Source organism: Somniosus microcephalus, chromosome 14 (assembly GCF_052327205.1).
Source record: "Somniosus microcephalus isolate GS21.2 chromosome 14, FLI_Smic_1.0, whole genome shotgun sequence".
Classification (NCBI taxonomy): Eukaryota; Metazoa; Chordata; class Chondrichthyes; order Squaliformes; family Somniosidae; genus Somniosus; species Somniosus microcephalus.
In genome coordinates this window covers 24,154,238-24,161,193 of record NC_141000.1, presented here as the reverse complement: position 1 = coordinate 24,161,193, position 6,956 = coordinate 24,154,238, and positions in this window count along the sequence as shown.

Genomic DNA, 6,956 nt, shown 5'->3' with positions numbered 1-6,956 from the left:
CAGACAGGTGGGGGGCAGGCGACATCCACCAACTCAGCCAGCTGGAAGAGAGAGTGCTGGACATCATTGGGCGGCAGATCATAGAGGCCATGGCAACTGGTGAGGTTGAACCCTTTGGGGACAACAATGGTATGCTCATTCCTAATCCTCCTTCTCAAATCCAACTTCTCCCACATCCCACAATCTCTTCTCACTTTCAAGCTGCTGACATTGTATGCATGGATACCTTGCTTCTCCCCACCCCGTCCACCCCACCCTCACCATAGCCCGACTCGTGTGCCGTTCTGCTTTCAGATAATCATCCACAAGCACCAGACCAGCCTGTCTCCGAGGCGATGCCCAAGAGTGAGGGGGGAGAAGAAGAAGACGACACAGCGTCACTGCATCTGTCACTCGTAGACACCAGCTCAGAAACTGGCACTGCGTGTACTTTAGAGGCCTGTGTAGTAGCGGGATCTGCACAGGGTGAGGCACCGGGCACGAGTGGGTTACAGCAAAACCAGGGGGAAAGGGTAGCTCGGGGGCCAGCTCCCCGGAGGGTGAGTTCTGCTGCACACGACTCAGATGAGGACCTCGATGGGGCGGCCCTCAGAAGAAGGATGATGGGCATGCACACCGAATTGCTAGGTGCAATGGCAAGCCTGCCAGAGAGCTTCTTGGCAATGTCAAGGAGTATGGAGGAGTCCGCCTCCAACATTGCACGGGGTTTTGCGCAGAGCTTGGAGCCCAGGATCTCCAGGCTGGAAATGATGGAAAACTCCTGAAGAGACCGTGTCGGCCCACACGTGATGCTGCATGTGGTGGGCAATGTCATGGCTGCCATTGCAGCACAGGCAGAAGCAACCCAACGTCTTAGTGCTGCAGCAGAAGCGCAAACCACTCTCATGAAGTCTCCGCTTGATGCCAGCAAATCTCAGACCGCCATCAGGCAGTCTCAGCTTCGTGCCATCCAAGCTCATACTGCTCTCATGCAGTCTCAGCTTGATGCCAAAAGTGCTCAGACCGCCATCAGGCAGTCTCATCTTGATGCCACGCAAACTCAAACTGCTACCGTTGTGGCTGGGTTTATCACTGTCGACCGGGGCTCGCACGGTGTCGCAGCATCCCAGCAATTCGTGCTCCAGCAGATTGCTGGGAATCCTCAGGTGCCGCCCCCCGGGGGAGTGACAGTGGGTCAGTGGAGCACGACCTCTGCTGTCCTCTCTCAGGATGACAGCATTCCTGTTCCCACCAATGCCACTCCGCCATTGCCCTTGCCACTGCCAGTCAGCTAGCCAGCCCAGACTGCTGCCGCCCATGCCGAGGTGATGCAGTCTGCAGCCGGGCCTTCTGAGGCCAGAGCGTCTTGAGGTCATCCTACTCTAGACAGAGTAGATAGAGAGAAACTGTTCCCATTGGCGGAAGGGTCGAGAACCAGAGGACACAGATTTTAGGTGATTGGCAGAAGAACCAAAGGTGACATGAGGAAAAACATTTTTATACGAAGCGAGTGGTTAGGATGTGGAATGCACTGCCTGAAAGGGTGTTGGAGGCAGACTCACTCGTGGCTTTCAAAAGGGAATTGGATACGTACCTGAAGGAAAAAAAATTGCAGGGCTACGGGGAAAGGGCGGGGGAGTGGGACTAGCTGAAGTGCTCTTGCAGAGAGCCGGCACGGGCTCAACAGGCCGAATGGCCGCCTTCTGTGCTGTAACCATTCTAGGATTCTATTCTTTGATTCTATAAGGCCGTCCTTCCCCATGGATACTCAGCAGCCTTCCACCTGCTATGCTGTAGTCACTGGGGAAGCACTTCATAGGAGCACTAGGACAGGAAAGGGCCCCCGAACGAAAGGCACTATGGGATTGCACAAGGGTGATTAGTTCATAGTGTAAGTGTAAATATGTGTGAATTGATTTTGGATAAATTTATTAATTTTGTTTGGGATCTTGTGGCGGCTCTCATTTCAGCTTTGTACCCAGGAGGATGCTGTGACATTCTGTGACACAGGGATGGTATGATGTGGATGTAGTGAGCAGCGGGGATCTGGGGTTTCATTCATTGGAATTAGAGTCTGATGAAGCGTACACGGACAGCCCGTCCAGAAGAGGGATTGGCTGCCTGCCTCCTCCCTCCCTTCTCGTCCTCTTCCTCTTGCTCTTCTTCCTCTTCCTGCTGTCCCTCGTCCTCCTCCTGAGGTGGTTCCGCAATCCCTGCGAGAAAGGGCTGTGCTCTCATGATGACCAAGTTGTGAAGCATGCAACAGACCGCCACGAAATGGGACACCTACTCCAGAATGTACTAAAGGCTCCTCGTGAGCAGTCAAGGCAGCGGAACTGTTGCTTCAGTAGTCCGATGGCCTGCTCGATGATGTTTCTGGTGGAAGCATGGCTCTCAATGTATGAGTGCTGGGCATGCGTGTTGGAGTTGCTGGGGGGAGTCATGAACCAGGTGCAGAGCAGATCGCCCTTGTCTCTGAGCTGCCACCCTCGAGTTTGTTGTGGTGGCTGGAAGATTGCCGGAGGACTGATGCAGGATGAAGGCATCATGGCTGCTACCAGGATAGAGGGCATTGCCTATCAGAAAGTGTTGGGCGTGGTCGCACACCAACTGCATATTAAGTGAGTGGTAGCCTTTGCGGTTATGGAAGATCTCAAGATTGTTATACAGCGCCCGCAAAGCCATGAGGGTGCAGTCGATGGCGCCATGCACCATGGGGAAGCCCGCTATCCTGGCAAAGCCACATGCACGCTCATCCTGCTTCTCTCTTCTCAGAGAGAAGACAGCGTAGTCCCTTCTCCTGGTGTAGAACCTCAGTGACCTTCCAGATGCAGCGATGGACGGCGAACTGTGAGATGTTAGCTGTCTCCTGCTACAGACTGGAAGGAGCCGCTGGCAAAGGAATTGAGGGCCACGATGACCTTGACTGCCAATGAGAGAGCAGTGTTCGCCCTGCTGTCAGGCTGCAGGTCTGGTTGCAGGAGGTGGCAGAGTTCTGTGACCACCTCCTAATACACTACCCCTCGCTTAAATGGATATAAGAGAGGTGCTCTCGGAAGACACTAGGTGGATAAGGCCTCCTGTTGTGAGCACTCCTGCGCCTCCGTTTGCACGCATCTTCTCTTCTTCACTGCCTCCGCTCCCCCTCCCGAAGATACTCGAGCACGAGGGGGTCTGTCAGTACAGCCCCATGACTTTTGTGAGCAAGTGTTGTGAGCAGAAGCCTTTAAATAATAACGACAGTGTTCTCCACTTGCAACAACACTCCCCATTACCTTAGAACCTTGAAAGAAGTTTAGAAAGCTGGTGGAGTTGCAAAAAGATGCATAGAGCCAGTCACACTGGAGAGACGTATCAGGTGCAAGTAATTACTGAGGAGCCCTTTAAATACCGCTGCTGGAGCCTCCTTCCTGCTTGTCAATGTTTGCTCAGCTCGTTGCAAGTAAGGTAAGTTGAACAGCAAACTATAAACGCGCAGATCGGGCGTCAAGTGAGGGTTGCACACTCACTGACGTCATGATCTGCGTCATCTCCATAACTTTAACAATCGCTGCTATCGGCAGCAGAGCCGGCCATCCGAAAATGGCAGCCGCCGTGGGACCCGCCAACAGCTGGCGCATGAGCGGCAGCTGTCATTTCTTCGCCCGAATCTGACAGTAACGGGTGGCAATTAAACACCCGCCAGGCCATGATGTCTAATCTATGCTAAGTTAGCCAAACTTAACTTTGGCAGCAATTAGGACTCTACAAGGCAAGAGTGTGATGGAAAACTCTCCCACTTGCTTGGATGAGTGCAGCTGCAACAATACTCAAAAAGCTCAACACCATCCAGGACAAAGCGGTCCTCTTGATTGGCACCTAATCAACCAGCTTAAACATCTACTCCCTCCACTATTGGTGCACCGTGGCTACAGTGTGTTCTATTTACAGGATGCACTGCAACAACTCACCAAGGCTTCTTTAACAGCACCTCCCAAACCCGTGACCTCTACCACCTAGAACACATTGGAACACCATCACCTCCAAGTTCCCCAAGTCATACACCATGCTGATTTGGAACATATATTATTGTTCCTTCATGGTTGCTGAGTCAAAATCCTGGAACTCCCTACCAAACAGCACTGTGGGAGTATCTTCACCACACAGACTGCAGCGGTTCAAGAAGAAGGTTCTTCAAGGGCAGCCAGGGGTGGGAAATAAATGCTGCCCACATCCCAAAAATGATTTTTCTTTTTAAATTGGAGTCAATGCCCCTGGACTGGGAAGCGTGGGAATTTAGCCATTATCATGGGGCACCACACCTTCTGGAAAGTGCAAGCATCTCAATGTTAGGTGGAAAACAGAATCAGGCTGAGCTGTGATGCCCTCCACTGTTGAAATGGCTGCCAACACTCACTGTCCTGGTGCACAAATAAAGAATGGCTATTCAAGATAATGGAGTGCTGCAAGTGTCTGTGGAACTCTACTACCAGAAGAGTCAGTCCCTTTGGGAGGTGGATGGAGGGGGAAAGCATTCTCAACATTGAGTTAGCAGCAGCTCAGCACCAGGCTAGAAGAAGGAAAGAGGCCATCCATTATGTGAGATAGGAAGGCATAGCTGTCTGTCCGAGGAGCAGACAATATCTGAAAAAGACATGTTGATGAGGGAATGGAAATTTTCAGCATCTGAGATACTGTAAAATTGACTCTGGTAAATATGGAATGAAGTCTACTTAGCCATTAGCCTGTTGAGTATGTTAATCCTCGACGACAGTAATTTGTACATGAAAACAGCTTACAATTAATGTAAATAGTTCCGTAATCATACCTCCTGAGGAGAGTGTCTGGTCTGACTGATTTCTGATATGGTTATGGGACTTTGTATATTGTGGTGTTATTTAGTGTTAAAGCCAGTAAGGGATTGCGACACTTTCCCGAACTCGCCCGGGGCCAGTGCAGCCAAATAATGTGCGCCAGCATCGGGCCTTCAGGGTGCACAGAATCTGTGTCTGTGTGATATAACAATTTAGAGATATCTGCAAATGAACTCCAATTACATCCATTTGAATGGTGGATAATACTACCTGATTTACGCCAATAAATATACATTTATTTTTACACTAGCAGATCTCGTAAGTCATTGCTTATGGTCATTTGGTGGATATGCTATTTTATAACAGTAGGGGGGAAAAATTCAGTATCGCCCCATTTGGGGCGTGATTGTCGGCCGTGCGCAAAGTTTAGCACCTGGTGCTAATTATTGCCTCCGACTGCAAACTTGGCTTTTTATCACCGCAGGAGGTGTTTGGAGCGCTAAATCAGGCGCTTCACAACTGTCTTAAGGCGCAAAGGCCGAGGAGCGAGGCACTACCACAGAGCGCTGGTGAACCTCGTGATGTCAGTCAGCAATGGAACACAGACACAATGGTGCCGGCCAGTTCTTAAAGGGGAGGGTTGATCTTGCTCTCCACCAATACTGTGGAGGAGTGCTTACGGGATGGTTTCCTGGACCAATATGTCGAGGAACCAACCAGAGATCAGGCCATCTTAGACTGGGTATTATGTAACGAGAAAGGATTAATTAGCAATCTTGTTGTACGAGGCCCCTTGGACGGGGCGATCATAATATGATCGAATTCTTCATTAAGATGGAGAATGAAGTAGTTGACTCAGAGACTAGGGTCCTGAATTTAAATAAAGGAAACTACGATGGTCTGAGGCGCGAGTTGGGTAGAATTGATTGGGGAATGTCACTCAAAGGGTTGACGGTGGATAGGCAATGGCAAACATTCAAAGACCGCATGGATGAACTACAGAATTTGTTCATCCCAGTTTGGCATAAAAATAAAACAAAAAAGGTGACTCAACCGTGGCTAACAAGGGAAATTAGGGATAGCATAAGATCCAAGGAGAGGACATATAAATTGGCCAGAAAAAGTAGTAAACCTGAGGATTGGGAGCAGTTTAGGATTCAACAAAGGAGGACAAAGGGATTAATTAAGAAAGGGAAAATAGAATATGAGAGTAAGCTTGTAGGGAACATAAAAACTGACTGTAAAAGCTTTTATAGATATGTGAAGAGAAAAAGATTGGTGAAGTCAAGCGTAGGTCTCTTACAGTCAGAATCAGGGGAATTTATAATGGGGAACAAAGAAATGGCAGGCCAATTAAATACATATTTTAGTTCTGTCTTCACAAAGGAAGACACAAATAACCTCCCAGAGATGTCGGGAACATAGGGTCTGATGAAAGGGAGGAACTGAAAGAAATCAGTATTTGTAGGGAAATGGTGTTAGGGAAATTGATGGGATTGAGGGCCGATAAATCCCTTGGGCCTGATAATCTACGTCCTAGGGTACTTAAGGAAGTGGCCCTAGAAATAGTAGATGCATTGCTGATCATCTTCCAACATTCGATGAAATCTGGAACAGTACCCATGGATTGGAGGGTAGCTAATATTACCCCACTATTCAAAAAAGGTGGTAGAGAGAAAACGGGGAATTACAGACCGGTAAGCCTGACATCGGTAGTGGGGAAAATGCTAGAGTCCATTATAAAAGATGTAATAGCAGAGCGCTTGGAAAACAGTGACAGGATCGGACAAAGTCAACATGGATTTACAAAAGGTAAATCGTGCTTGACTAATCTACTGGAATTTTGTGAGGATGTAACTGGTAAAATAGATATGGGAGAACCAGTGGATGTGGTGTATTTGGACTTTCAGAAGGCTTTCGATAAGGTCCCGCATAAGAGATTAGCGTGTAAAGTTAAGGCACATGAGATTGGGGGCAAGGTATTGACTTGGATAGAGAACTGGTTGGCAGACAGAAAGCAAAGAGTTGGAATAAACGGGTCTTTTTCCGAGTGGCAGGCAGTGACTAGTGGGGTACCGCAGGGATCGGTCCTTGGACACCAGCTATTCACAATATATATGAATGATCTAGACAAGGGAACTAGATGTAATATCTCCAAATTTGCAGATGACACAAAGCTGGGTG